Source organism: Amyelois transitella, chromosome 7, assembly GCF_032362555.1.
Source record: "Amyelois transitella isolate CPQ chromosome 7, ilAmyTran1.1, whole genome shotgun sequence".
Lineage (NCBI taxonomy): Eukaryota > Metazoa > Arthropoda > Insecta > Lepidoptera > Pyralidae > Amyelois > Amyelois transitella.
The window spans coordinates 11,509,813-11,524,962 of record NC_083510.1 but is presented as its reverse complement, the minus strand read 5'-3'; the positions used below and the strand labels follow the sequence as shown (position 1 = coordinate 11,524,962).

At 38.4% G+C, this 15,150-nt stretch overlaps 1 protein-coding gene across 1 annotated transcript in view; it reads left to right on the top strand.

Annotated features, from left to right (window-relative positions):
- Positions 1 to 15,150, top strand: part of LOC106130215 (afadin) — a 129,146-nt gene that overhangs the window by 3,229 nt on the left and 110,767 nt on the right. The window contains 1 exon segment of the mRNA XM_060944919.1: positions 1,377 to 1,428. The gene's annotated coding sequence lies outside the window, so the exon portion shown is untranslated.

The window sequence follows — 15,150 nt, the reverse complement described above, 5'->3', positions numbered from 1 at the left end:
GGCAGAGAAAGCGTCGAAGATGACCCTAGGAGCGGAAGGCCTTCAACGTCCACCACGCCAGAAATGATCGATAAAATCCATAAATGGTTTTAGACGACCGCAGATTAAAAGTGCGAGAGATAAGTGACACTATAGGGATCTCAACCGAGCGGGTATTTAATATTTTAACCAATGAACTTGGAATGAAAAAGGTTTCGGCAAAATGGGTGCCGCGTTTGCTGACCGCCGAACAAATTTCAACTAAGTTGAAATTTCAAGTGAGATTCTGGCCTTGTTTAGGTCAAATACCGCCGATATTTTGAGAAGATTTGTTACCACCGATGAAACTGGGATACATCATTATATTCCTGAAACAAAAGAACATTCAAAACAGTGGAAACATAGAGGTTCTCCGCCTCCAAAGAAGACCAAGGCGATAAAGTCTGCAGGAAAAGTTCTGGCATCCGTGTTTTGGGATTACAGGGGAATAATTTTTATTGACTACCTTCCGAAAGGACTAACTATTATAGGCCCATACTATGCTAACCTGTTGGATAAATAAGCAGAAAAAATCCGTGAAAAACGCCCGGGATTGGTGAAAAAAAAAAATCCTTTTTCATCAGGATAATGCACCAGTGCACAAGTCAGTTGTTGCAACGGCTAAACTCCATGAACTGCGTTTTGTAGTATTGAACCATCACCATTATTCACCGGATTTAACACCATCAGACTATTATCTGTTCCCTAATTTGAAAAAACACCTGGCTGGAAAGAAATTTTCCACAAATGAAGAGGTCATAGCTGAGGCGGAACGTTTTTTCGACGAGTTGGAAGAATCGGCCTATAAGAGTGGCATAGAAGCGCTAGAATATAGATTAAATAAGTGTATTGAGACAAGAGGGGATTATGTAGAAAAATAAAAATATTTTTTTGTTTATTTATCTTTGTTTTCTTAGACGGGCCGAGAATTTTTCAAACCACCCTCGTAGTAGATTGGGAATTGGTCCGGTACTTCAAGGTACCTACCGAGCGGTCGTTGGCTCGGTGAGTCAGGTTAGTTGACTCAGTATGAGAGGTCCCCAAGTAGGGTACGCGAACAAATAAGACGACTGCTACTATTATAAAACTATGAGCTAACTTAATAGCTATTTTCTGGCCGTCTGATATCTGGATTAGAACCTAGGTGTTATACAACGCAATCGCAGGCGCAGAAAGATGACTAAGCTAAGCTGTGGGCAAATTATATTTTTCTTTGTTATTATTTTTTACAAATAAATGACTCCATCGAAAACCCTACAATAGGCAAAATGTTTAGAATGGTCTTTATCTTTTTTAGTACACAATGATGACAGGAAAATATGAAAACTATGTTTTAATCAAACCTATCTTTGTTTCAGATAGAATGACGTAGTTCTGCTGCCGGAGAAACTACAAAGTGCATTGTTCAACGTAAGTGATATCCTAAAAGGGAACGCTCTAATGAATAGTTATTGATTGATAAATGATGGTAATTTACACAGGCTAAGTTGCTAATCAGTGAGAAGAAACTGCCAATTTGCATTTGGTAAACGTGAATGATTTTCAACGTAAAAGGGCAAATTGTTCCTTTTTTATATGTATACTAGCTGTACTGTACTATCGAAGTACTTAAAAAATCGAGCAATAATTTTCTCACTTGAATTGTATAGCCCTGGAATTATTTCCCAAAAAATAAGTTTGTTAACCTTGCTTAACTAACATTTATTTACATTTGTCAAAAGTGATCTATTTTTCGAATAAACAAATTTATATTTGCGATTCGCGAACTATGAAACTTAAAAAAAAACATTCGCGCTCATCTCTTGCACAGTCATCGCTGCAACTCATCAAACGTGAACCGTATCAGAAATTCAACGTCTTCATAACCGGTGCTAACAGCGTCTAAACATTCACTGGGTCATAGCTGGCTGGCGTCCTGAATTTTTAAGTACTTCATCAGGGCGCGCCTGGCCGGCGAATCGCGCGCTTTTCTCTCGCTGATTGCTTTTACTTTCTCACGGCGTTTCTTCAAGAGGCCGGTATGTTGGCGTAGTGCCCGAGGCCCTCCTTCGAGACTCCATGCAGTGTTTATAAACTTCTTGGTTTCTCGCAACTTGTAACTTGCGTTGTAGGTATGCAACACGTTTTCTTCATAGGTTTTTGTTTGGTTTGATGGAGGCGTGTGGGATAAGAGTATCCTTGCATTCTTCTTAGTAAGATGATTCATGCGCAAGGAGTTGAACTTATAATGATTGCGGCTTTCATTAAGCGTGAATCAAGTTCTTATCCTCAAAGCTTTTGATTCTTTAACTTATGTCTTTTATTTATACCACAATATTGTATTTTTGCTTAAACTACAAATTTTCATTTAATCAGTTTTTTTTTTAGTTTCAAATAAATTTAAATACTGCGAAGGCGATTTGTCTAACAAGCTTTCGTTTGTTTTAAATATAGATCAATTTGCATGTATATGCAGAATCTGATTCTGTCAAAATTCCGCGCGCGCGCAGACTAGGTTTCTTCTGGTATTTAAATTTTATCAAAGTTTCTAATCAAGCGATTCAAGTTTATCGCCGTCTCGTCTTTATAATTTTTATGTCGGACACAGTCAGAAATGCAATGGTCAGTTTCTAAAGCGGACACTTTCACGGCGTCCAGTAATGGCATTTAGCTAACCAGTTTTTATGTTCGCCGGCTGGGCTTTCGTTTGTTCTACGTACAGTCGGCGAGAAAAGTATTCAATGCGAATTAAACTCTGTAAAAATACATAGTTATAACTGGTTTTAAAGTGGACATTGTTATTGCAAAACAATTATCAATTTTTTTTATTAGTTATAATAAACGAGGATTTTTATCCTATTGAGGTACATTCCGACAGTACAATATCGCTTCAATCACACTGGCATACTGAGTCCATTTATTTAAAGACGTTTCCTTACTAATTTCGGGTTAGTCCATCTAGGACTGTCACAATCACAATTGCTGCAATTCAACAACTTTGACAAGGTATGTTTCATTGATTAACTACAGAAATAAAGACCAAACGAAGATAACGATATACGCCTTGATGACAAGATAATATAGACCCACTGGTTGTATTTTCAAATTAACTTACTGCTGCTGCACGGTAAATTTCGAAACGTTTTCATTAGAAAATTAATAAGACATTGTTTTACAACGGAATATTTTAAGAGCGCCATTCACTTCTGTAGTCGAGTGTACTGGTGTCATCGCAGTGGATAACTTTTCACCGTGGTATCACGTTGCTGACCACAAGGGCGATCCTCCGTGCCGGAAGCCTCTACTGCAATGTTCTGCAATTCAATTCTTTTAATTGTTGTGAGATCAGAAAGAAATATATTCGCACGATATTCTGCCGTGTGGTACTCTATATCTTTTCAATGGATAAGTGGTAAAAACCACATTCATCTAGTTTTTTGCCGTGTGGTTCCCGGCACCAATACAAAAAAGCGGTCCTATGCTTTTTTGTCCATATTTTGTCAACATCCTTCGAGTACTGACATCGCTCAGTTATAATCTATACTACTTAATACATATTATAAAGCTGAAGAGTTTGTTTGTTTGTTTGAACGCGCTAATCTTAAGAACTACTGTTTCGAATTGAAAAAATATTTTTGTGTTGAATATACTATTTATCGAGGAAGGCTTTAGGCTATATAACATTACGCCTAAAAAGCGAAGAAATAATGGAAATTGTAAAAAAGACGGGGAAAATTATTCATCCTTCAATAGCAGCTAGTTTTATTATAAATGCATCTCTATGGATATTTTACATATAACTGCCAAGACTGCGACGGGCCTTAGAGAATGCATGTCGGGAGTGCGTGCCGGCTCTGCCGTTCCACTTGCACCTAATTGAATTAGGTCCAATCGGCTCTGCGAGTGCGTCAATGCCGTCCTCATCTGTCCATGGGCTGAGTGGAATTCTATTGGCTATAGTGTTACGTAGGTACCAATTGTCACATCTATATTAAGGAGTAGAGAGATTCAGGTTTAGAGCGATCTTTGGAATATTTAGGGATATCAAGCGGCTTTGTGATCCGCCCGGTAAGTAAAGCCAGTATTGTATTTCTTTTAATACATACATACATACATATCGTCACGTCTATATCCCTTGCGGGGTAGACAGAGCCAACAATCTTGAAAAGACTGAATGGCCACGTTCAGCTATTTGGCTTAATGATAGAATTGAGATTCAAATAGTGACAGGTTGCTGGCCCATCGCCTAAAAAAGAATCTCAAGTATGTAAGCCTATCCCTTAGTCGCCTTTTACGACATCCATGCGAAAGAGATGGAGTGGTCCCATTCTTTTTTTGTATTGGTGCCGGGAACCACACGGCACATTTCTTTTAATTTCTTAAAAAATATTGAAATATTCCTTTTACTAATAATCCTAGTTTGGGATTCAGGTTTATATACGAAGCGACTCACGTCTGAACTCCGCAACCTTTTCAGGGGAAACTAACCTATATTGGATCATGGTAAAACCTGCACTAGATGAGTGTACGTCTATATCCCTTGCGGGGTGGACAGAGCCAACAGTCTTTAAATATTGATAGGCCACGTTCAGCTGTTTGGCTTAATGATAGAATTGATAATCATATTGTTTTACAACATTGTTAAACGCATAGAAAATAAATGACTATTTTAAACTCGGCGCCTACACTTTTTGTATAACATTATGCTCCAAGAACATTAATTATACTCGATATTATAAACAAAATGACAACAAAGGCCGCGTTAGATCAAACGAAATTACTTACAATGCACATATAACATAAATATTTGTAAAGTTACGGTTCGAAAAAGTGAAATGAAAACGCATTGGACATGGTACATTTTGTAGAATCCCACTAATATTATAAATGCGAAAGTTTGTGAGTATGTCAGTATGGATGTTTCTTACTCTTTCACGCAAAATCTACTGAACCGATTACAATGAAATTTGGTATGTAGGTAGCTGAAGACCCAGAATAACATATAGACTACGTTTTATCCCGAAGTTCCCGCGGGATTGATTCCACGCGGACGAAGTCGCGTGCGGCCTCTAGTCATTAATTAATAAAATAAAATAAATCTTCGTTTTGCGATGACTTGTATGATTGTACTAGAAAGAATCCTTATTGATAAAGAATTTGAGTTGGTAAAAAGATTTAATCAAATCATTTCACTTATTCATTATTGCATGCGTTGATACTTCATATTCTGCCTCAACCGGTTTCTCCTTCAAGACTTGGGCTGCTTCAGTACAAAAACGTTGTCCTGTTGAAGAACTTGTTCCTCCAAATAATACTTCCAAGTCTGCCGTCACGATGATGCCAAATAAATAAATATATACGAGATAAATTACATAGATTGAATGTTAGTCTCGAAGTAAGTTCGAAACTTGTGATACTAACGTTTATCTATATGAACACACTAGAGGCCGCCCGCGACTTCGTCCGCATGGAAACCCTATCAATCCCGCGGGAACTCTGGGATAAAAAGTAGCCTATGTGTTATTCTGGGTCTTCAGCTACCTACATACCAAATTTCATGGTAATCGGTTCAGTAGTTTTTGCGTGAAAGAGTAACAAACATCCATACAAACTTTCGCCTTTATAATAGTAGTAGGATATAGATAAACATCCAAGACCAATCAAAAAGAGTTATTTTCTCGTCATGCTTCAGCCGGGATTCGAATCCGCGACCGTGTCACAACAGACAAGCGCATTACCGCTGCGCCACAGAGCTCGAAGCGAGATAACTTTTACTTACAACATTAAGTACAATCAAGCGCAACTTTTACTTGCGCAACACAAATATTCGTGAGTTACGGAGAAACGGTCATGAATGGGTAGCGTCGGCCCGTCCGCCTGTTTGTTTATACGCGTGAACACGTTTTACCAACTATTGTTACATGCAGAGGATTATATTTGGCTTTGTTTAGTTCTCAAATTTTAACGCCTCGCTTTGTTTGAAAATAATTTTTTATGAGACTTTTTTTTTTTTATTAATTTGGTTGTATATAATATATATATAAGCAGTATATATAAGCTCTCTGTTCTCTCGAGTTATCGTAGCCCTGATGAAAAAGTTGAATAATGTCTATAACTAACTTCTTATTAACATATTTATTTATAGCTTCTTACATCACACCCTTTAAGGGCATGTGATTACCTTTTATATTGTACATTTTAATTTTAACATTAGAATATTGACTAGAAACAATTAGTTGCGTAAATATTTCATGAATTCTTCCATTATTATTTTTAATTATATCATTTTTTAATCTATATCTCTTCGCCATAACTTTGGAAGTATGCAAAGTGCAATATACTTCTTTATATTAACTCTTAAGTATTCAGTGTTTAAACTGAAACTAAACTTTTTTTATTTATTGTGGCACAAACTTTCAAAAATACAGATAGTATTACAAAAACAGTAAACAATATAGTAGACCAAACAGTGCCGATTACGTTTATGGTGTAGTAATTGTTAAATATCTCCCTGCCTGCGGCAGAATGCGAGCGCCCTGCTGAACCGTAGCGGCTAATCTAATAACCGGCACTCGTATCGATTGCATTCCCTTACATAGGCTTCACATTGAAAAATGTTTGATATTTAAAATACATATCATATCTTGATCAAATTAAGGACCTCCTGGTAAAGGGTCAGGTCAAAAGTACCCGAAACCGCCGAGCTTGCATGAAGAGAGTTATGAATGTGGATGAAGCAAAGGAAGTATGCAGGGATCGTGGCAAGTGGAAAGAGGTAGTCTCTGCCTACCCTTCCGGGAAAGATTTTATGTATGTATGTATGTATTTAAAATACATATATTTATATACAATCACGTCTTGATCCTGTACGGGGTTGACAGAGAAAAGAACAGTCTTGAAAGGACTTAAAGGCCACACTCAGCTGTAATGCTTAATGGTGGGATTTAGGATTATAAATACCGTTAGTTATTATTTTAGTGAGTGTAATTAATTCTGTGCTTTTGAATATTACAAAAATATTAACGTTTAAATATGTATTTCTAGCTTGTGTGATTTTTCATTAACTACTAACAGTTTGTCCAATGCTAAAATGTGACTTATGTACAGTTATTTAAATCTCTTTTAGGGAATCAAGCTTGTCTGTTCTAAAGACTGTATCCGATCAGAAAATATACAGGAGTATATTTTCTTATCCATCCCCATTGTATCCAATACTTTAAGTGTTATGTACAATGGATTAATGCGTTTTAATGTAATTTTACTTTCATACATTCTTATGATCTGACTGAATCGATTATCTAAATGCATAAGCTAAGATTACAGCAATTCGTTAAAACGTGCGCAATTATTTTTGTACACTTATGGATCTCGTTCCTATAATTCTTACCAAACATGCTTTTAAGTGATATAAAGTGATAGCGTAACTCGTAAATAACGTATTATTTATCACTTAACCGCTTGCGATACAGAAGAAGTAGACAATGGCATGTAATGGAAGCAACTTTTGTCTGAACATCGATGGCGCAAGAACGGTATTGTTTCAGATTATCTGTTTAATAAGATGCCTTGTTTTTTTTTTTTGGAATTGCTAAATTCAGTTGCCCAACTAACTAACCGCCGAAATGAATACGCCGTGGTATTCATTTCGGCGGTCCGTGCAGCGTGCCGCCGTCTTCGTCCGACTTACGTCTGACCGAATCGAACAGACTGAATTGAATGTGTGTAATAAAACGGCGCAGTCGCGTACCAATGTGACAATCTAACATCTCTGTCTGATCGGTCAGTATTGTAAGATAGTTTGAGCATTTTCATACGATGAATTTGTTATATTCATACCGTCATACATGTAATCACGTCTATATACCTGTCGGGGTAGGTAGAGCCAACAGTCTTCAAAAGACTGAAAGGCCACGTTTAGCTGTTTGGCTTAATGATAGAATTGAGATTAAAATAGTGACAAGTTCCTAGCCCATCGCCTAAAAAAGAAATCCCAAATAGAAACCCATCCCTTTGTCGCCTTTTACGCAATCCATGGGAAAGACACGGAGTGGTCCTTTTTTCTATTGGTGTCGGGAACCCCACGGCACTCATTGTCTTTATCCTACAATATTTAGATTAATGATGAATTGATGACATTTTATATTGTACATAGCGGTCATTGGTAGATCGTTCTGTCCTGTGCTTCTCTTGGAAGAAGGAAAAACATCAGGAGGATGATGTTTATGAGGGAGGTGGCCGATCAAAACCGCATTGGTAAAAAAGCAATTTGGTACCAATTTCAAACTAAGACACAAAGGTCAACATACATACATACATACATAAAATCACGCCTCTTTCCCGGAGGGGTAGGCAGAGACTACCTCTTTCCACTTGCCACGATCTCTGCATACTTCTTTCGCTTCGTCCACATTCATAACTCTCTTCATACAAGCTCGGCGGTTTCGGGTACTTTTGACCTGACCCTTTACCAGGACGTCCTTAATTTGATCAAGATACGTTCGTCTAGGTCTTCCCACTCCGACCTTTCCCTCCACACTCTCCTTGTATATCTGCTTAGTCAACCTGCTTTCATTCATCCTCTCCACATGACCGAACCATCTTAACATACCCTTTTCTATTCCTGTAACTACATCTTCTTTCACATCACAACATTCCCTTATCACGCTGTTCCTTATCCTGTCACTCAATTTCACACCCATCATACTCCTTAACGCTCTCATTTCCACTGCATTTATTCTGCTTTCATGCTTCTTTTGCCATACCCAACTTTCACTCCCATACATTAATGTCGGGACCAACACGCCCCTGTGCACAGCCAGTCGAGCCTTTTTGGATAGTTTCTGACTGCTCATAAAGGCATGCAAAGCTCCATTCACCATGTTCCCCGCGTTCACTCTCCTTTCAATATCACTATCATACTTGCCATCTGATGTAAACTTTGATCCTAGATATACAAACTCTTTCACTTGCTCCACTTTTTCTCCTCCAATCAAAATATTACATGCTGTCATTTCTTTCTCCATTTCAAAAACCAGTGTTTTAGTTTTACTTACGTTCACTTTCATTCCTTTCTCTTTTAAAGCTTCATGCATACAGTTTACCATCTCCTGTAACTCCTCCGCTGATGACGCCAGTATAACCTGATCGTCGGCATAGAGCAGACATTTGACGAGTAACTCATTCATCCTTAATCCACTTTTAGACTCTTTCAAATCTGTCAAACAGCTATCCATAAATAGGTTGAACAGCCACGGTGACGCAACACATCCTTGCCTAACGCCTTTCTCAATCTTAAACCACTCAGTGTGCGCTCCGTTTATCCTGACACAAGCACTCGAATCCTCATATAAGGATTTCAGTGCTCGTATTAAGAGACTGCTCACCCCATGCATAGAAAGTGCTGACCACAATTCATTCCTCTCAACTCTGTCATAGGCCTTTTCCAGATCTACGAATGTGCAATAGACTTTTTGACTCTTGGCCAAAAACTTTTCGGCTATGCACCGCAAGGAAAAGACCTGATCAGTACATCCCATTCCCTTTCGAAATCCCGCTTGAGCATCCCATATTTTGTCATCAGTTTCATTCCTGACTCTATTAATCAATACCTTAGCATACAATTTGCCGACGACGCTAAGCAGGCTTATACCACGATAATTTTTGCAGTCCAGCTGTGACCCTTTTCCTTTGTAAAGTGGCACGATAACAGCCTTACACCAATCTTTTGGTACTCGGCCGCTTCTCCAACACAAATCGAAAAGGCAGTACAACTGACTAGCTACTACGCCTTTTCCTGCTTTAAGCATCTCGACCGACACTCTATCACACCCAGCAGCCTTTCCCGCTTTCATACTCTTAAGTGCTTCCACAATTTCGAACATTTCAATTTCGCCTTCCATCTCATTCTCTTTTTCTTCGCTATAGCAGAAATCTTTCTTATTTCCTTCCTTTTTTTCAAATAAACTTTCAAAATAGTCCTTCCATATCTTTAGTACACATTCTTCTCCTTTCACAACGCTACCATCCTGGCATCTGATCCTAGTCAGCTCTCTGGTTATAGTATTTCCTCGGGCTGACCTTACGGATTTCCAGAATACTTTCAGATTTGACTGAAAGTCTTCTGATAGCCTTTTATCAAAATCCTCTTTATACTCTTCTTTCTTTCTAATCACAGCTTTCTTAACCAAATCTTTCATTTTCTTATATTCCTTACGTGCTTCATTCACATCTTCATCTATAACCTCTTGCATTCTTAAGTTAGCTTTTGCTGCTAACAAATCCAGCCATGCTTTCTTCTTTAATCGCACAAGTTCTTGCACATCTTTACTCATCCACGCATTTTTGTGATTTTTTCCTTTCCTTCTTCTACTTACACCACACACTTCAACAGCTACTTTCACAATTCTTTTTTTAAATTCCTTCCATCCATCTTCAATATCGCTCATTTCCTCTAAATCTTCAAATTCATCCTTCAGTCTATTAATATACTTCTTACCTACATCCATATCTTGCAAATTTTCTACTTTTACTCTTTCCAAAGCGCTGGTTTGCTCCCTTACCCTGTGCCGCCAGCGATTGAAGATACCCCTTATCCGGGATATCACCAGTAAATGGTCCGAGTCAATGCCAGCACCGCGATATGCACGGGTATCCAGCACTTTGTTCTTCAATCTTTCATCTACAATCACAAAGTCTATCATACTTTTTAAAATACCTTCCACTCTTGTGTAGGTGTGGATCTCTTTATGTTGAAACATTGAGTTCGACACAAAAAGATCCCACTCTAGACAAATTTCTAATACACTTCTTCCATTATCATTCACCTTTTCGTCACCAAACGCACCAAGCACCTTTTCATATCCATCACGCTTTACACCCACCCATCCATTAAAATCACCTAACATAATAATCTTCTCATTTGGCTTGGTAACTTTCAATACTTCTCTTACACTATTCCAGAACTCCTCGTTTTCGCTTTTTGCTGATGTTGTACCCCTCGAACCCACATCCCAAGGTGCATAAACACCTAGAACGAAGATCCGAGTGATTCCAACTTTCAGCCTAATCCATAGAAGACGAGGGCTGACACACTCATACTCATTCACGCACTCAGCCATTCGTGCAGAAAGAATTAGACCGACCCCTTGACAGCCTCGGCTGGTACTGGAAATTCCAGACCAATACGCCGTGTAAGGGCCGTGCTGCGTCGCGTCGCATCCTTTCCGCTTCGTTTCATTCACGCACAACACATCCAAACGTCTTTCATCCATCATCTGGCATACTTCCTCAATCTTATCCTTCATTCCTCCTCTTACATTCATCGTCGCAAAGCGGCTTTCAGCAGACCGCATACCGCTCCCGCCGGGAACGAGACGTGATGGGGTGCGGACACCATCGCCGCCATCTAGGTGCTCTTTCAAAAAATTTGCATCCATGCGATTCCCACGAGACGCTAGGGAAAAATTTTGTCCGCCCCAGCAGAGCCCCGCATGCCAGGGTAAGGCTAGCCATTACCTGGGGGTCGCCCAACCCCATGGCGGAAGTGGCACGCTCGAGACTAGGCTCGCCCCTAGCCATGCATCCATCGGCGCGGCAGACCTTAGATTGGCAGGGATTTACATTAAAGAGGAATCCCAAGTCTATCCCTTAGTCGGCTCTTACGACATCCGTGGGAAAGAGATGGAGTGGTCCTATTCTTTTGTAATGGTGCCGGGAACCACACGGCAAAATTGAAGTATTGCATACCGTTTTTGGTGATGGCAGTAAAAATATCATTGGATACGTAAATAATGTAAGTAAATCAGGGCAATACGTTTTTTCCGTGTCAGGTTGGCAATTGAAGGGGTCTGTTCCGGGACACGCCGTACCAGGCTCCGGGCTTCGCCCTTTGTACGGTGACCAAAAGAAAGTACGCCACGTGTCGATGTGATTTTTTTTTTCATAGTCAATGTTTGAAATTTCAGCCAGCAACAGTAGTTATGAAATATTTCTTTCATTTAATTTTGTCTTTTAGGGATTTCTTTTATTTATTTCAAAGCTTAGAGTACCTATATTAAAATATTAGGTATATTGCGTTCAAATAACTATTTTTACCAATATTACTAATACTTTATTATAACATTCTTTTTTAATAATACTTTATTATAACATTCTTTTTTAGGCGATGGGCTAGCAACCTGTCACTAGTTGAATCTCAATTCTATCGTTAAGCCAAATAACTGAACGTGGCCATTCAGACTTTTCAAGACTTTTGGCTCTGTCTGACGATGTATCGACGGTAACTAGTCTCGAGTTGCTGACTGTACCATCAAGTCGATATAAATATGCCCAACAACTTTGTTCCTTACTGTTTCTGTTGACATTCTTGAATATTCTGTTGTTAACGAAATTTTCTTTGATTTTTTTCATTCTTTTAACAGGTTCCTATCGAAATATCGATTTGGTCCAAAGATTCGACTGGCAGAGAATGTCTTGTGGCACTAGGCCCACCTGTTGTACATTTTACGTGCATAAAGTTTTAATAAAGAAATAAATAAATTGAAGTACTTAACTGTTCAATGGTTGTGTGGAAGAGATTCCTTAATGGGATAAGTCCGCTTTTGTATATTTTGTCTCACAAATTTACTGTATTTTTTCAATCTTTCAAAGACTTGGCTATGTCTACCCTTAACAGCATTGCAGCTGCACGTGGCCTTTAAGTCTTTTCAAGACTCGACTCTGTTTACCCAGTAAGGGTTATAGACGTGATTGTGTGTATGTTATGTAGATGATTTCATAACTAATAAATATTTTAATACTAATTATAGCCATTTCTATTGCTCACGCATAACTATGCAATGTACCGACCAGTGTTCATATTTATATATTTACTTAATATTATTAAGCTGAAGAGTTTGTTTGAACGCGCTAATCTCAGGAACTACTGGTTCGAATTAAAAATTCTTTTTACGTTGAATAGACCATTTATCGAAAAAAAACGGGGAAAATTATTCACCCTCTAGGGCATCATTGAGCCCAAAATAACTATTCCACGCGGACGGAGTCGCGGGCACAACTATTATCGAATAAAGCATTTTAAAAAATATGGCGTAAGGTGCATCATAGACATACCTTGTAACATATCAATAAGTACCTATATATTGGAATGCAAATGCCGAGGTATGTCGGTGAGGTGAGGATGGTGACTCACTGGGTCGGCGCGCGAACCTCGGGCCCGCCTTGGCCCGTGTTTGCGTGAGACATTTTGTGTATAATAATAATTTATATATAATTATTAATAAATAATTAATGTGGAGAGGATGAATGAAAGCAGGTTGACTAAGCAGATATACAAGGAGAGTGTGGAAGGAATGGTCGGAGTGGGAAGACCTAGACGAAGGTATCTTGATCAAATTAAGGACGTCCTGGTAAAGGGTCAGGTCAAAAGTACTCGAAACCGCCGAGCTTGTATGAAGAGAGTTATGAATGTAGATGAAGCGAAGGAAGCATGCAGAGATCGTGGCAATTGGAAAGAGGTAGTCTCTGCCTACCCCTCCGGGAAAGAGGCGTGATTTTATGTGTGTATGTATTATTAATAACAAATTGTGGATATTCTATGCAAGAGGAAGATTATTTTGAATAAGAAGTTTGTTTCAGTTTCGGTGTTAGTAGTATGTTTGTTCGTGTATCACTGAACTGATCTTCATGAAATTTTGCATACATATAGAAGGACGCAGGATACTTACTTTTGACGCAGGCAGAGCTGCGGGCGAAAGCTAGATCAAAATGTCAATGTCATCAATTCAATAGGCCACCCGTTCGGAAGTTTCCTTGTTTGACTTAGTTGGCTCTGCTTACTCAGTAAGAGATTAAGATCTGATTTGTGTATGAAAAGAAATCTAATTAATGATATTTAGACAGCCAGTTAAACTAATTGTGGCATAACGGCATCACTAATAAACAAACACATTAATAATCATTTACCGTGGCATTAATAAACAAAGCCTTAGCCGTGAGAATTGATTCTATGTGAACGCAATAAAATATAATAGATCGTTAATAAAATGCATCGTAAAATGTTCTAAGACTTAAGGTGAAGGTCTATTCATACCGTAACTACCTCGGTTATTATATACTTTGCGATGCAAATGACCTAAGGATCAGGCTGGCGCAAACAGATTGAGACTTACCCACAAAACACACCTAACTATTGCAGATTGATGTCTAGTCAACCCACACTCTACAGTACTTGTTTTTGTGTTGTATAAAAGGTTGGCTTAGACAGGAGAAGATATGTTTAGGGTCAATTTGTATTAAGACTTTTTCTTATTGTAAATATTCGATGTAAGTACACTTGCTTTTGTTTATTGTCTCCGACGATAATCGTCGAGACAGGATAACAGGCTACCTTTCTTACTTAAAACATGCGCAAGATTTAGATTTAACGATAAAAACTTTCGCCTCCTTGTAAGTACGAGTATGCTTACAAAAGTAATGTTTTTATGCTAAGTGTAGCATGCGCATCTGACGGTGCGTAAATATTAACAATGTTTCTGTAATGTGGACACCAAATGTTATAAAACATGTTAACTCTTCAGCTTTATAATCTAAGTATAGATTGTTACATATCACTGGTCAACACGATTCTGGTTTCCTTCATTTTTTTCTCTCTTATTGGTTATTTCTATGGTCCTGACTATGAAAAAAATACTGTGAGATTGCCAACAGCTTTACTTTTTGAAATATACAGTTTCATAATTTCGACCAAATAAAGACAAAAAACTAATACATATTTCAACAAAATATCTATTAAACACTATCAAATGATCTTTTATATGATTTTCTTGCATGAACGACGTTAGGTAGATCTCGTTTCAAACTCCAGCAGTAGTCCGCCATCATATGTGAGTCCCATCTTCCCTGATATCGCCCTTCCATTGTCCGAAGATCTTGGTGAAATCTTTCACCCTGCTCCTCACTAAAATCACCCAAATTTTCAGGAAATTGGTCTAAATGCGAGTGCAGGTAGTGGATTTTTATGCTCATGTTGCACCCTAGCTCTTGCAAGTTTGATAGCATGCTCTCAACAAGCTTACCATGGTCGTCAGATTTCTTGTTGCCTAGGAAATTACTCATAACCAAAACAAATGAATTCCAAGCTTTGGATTCCACTTC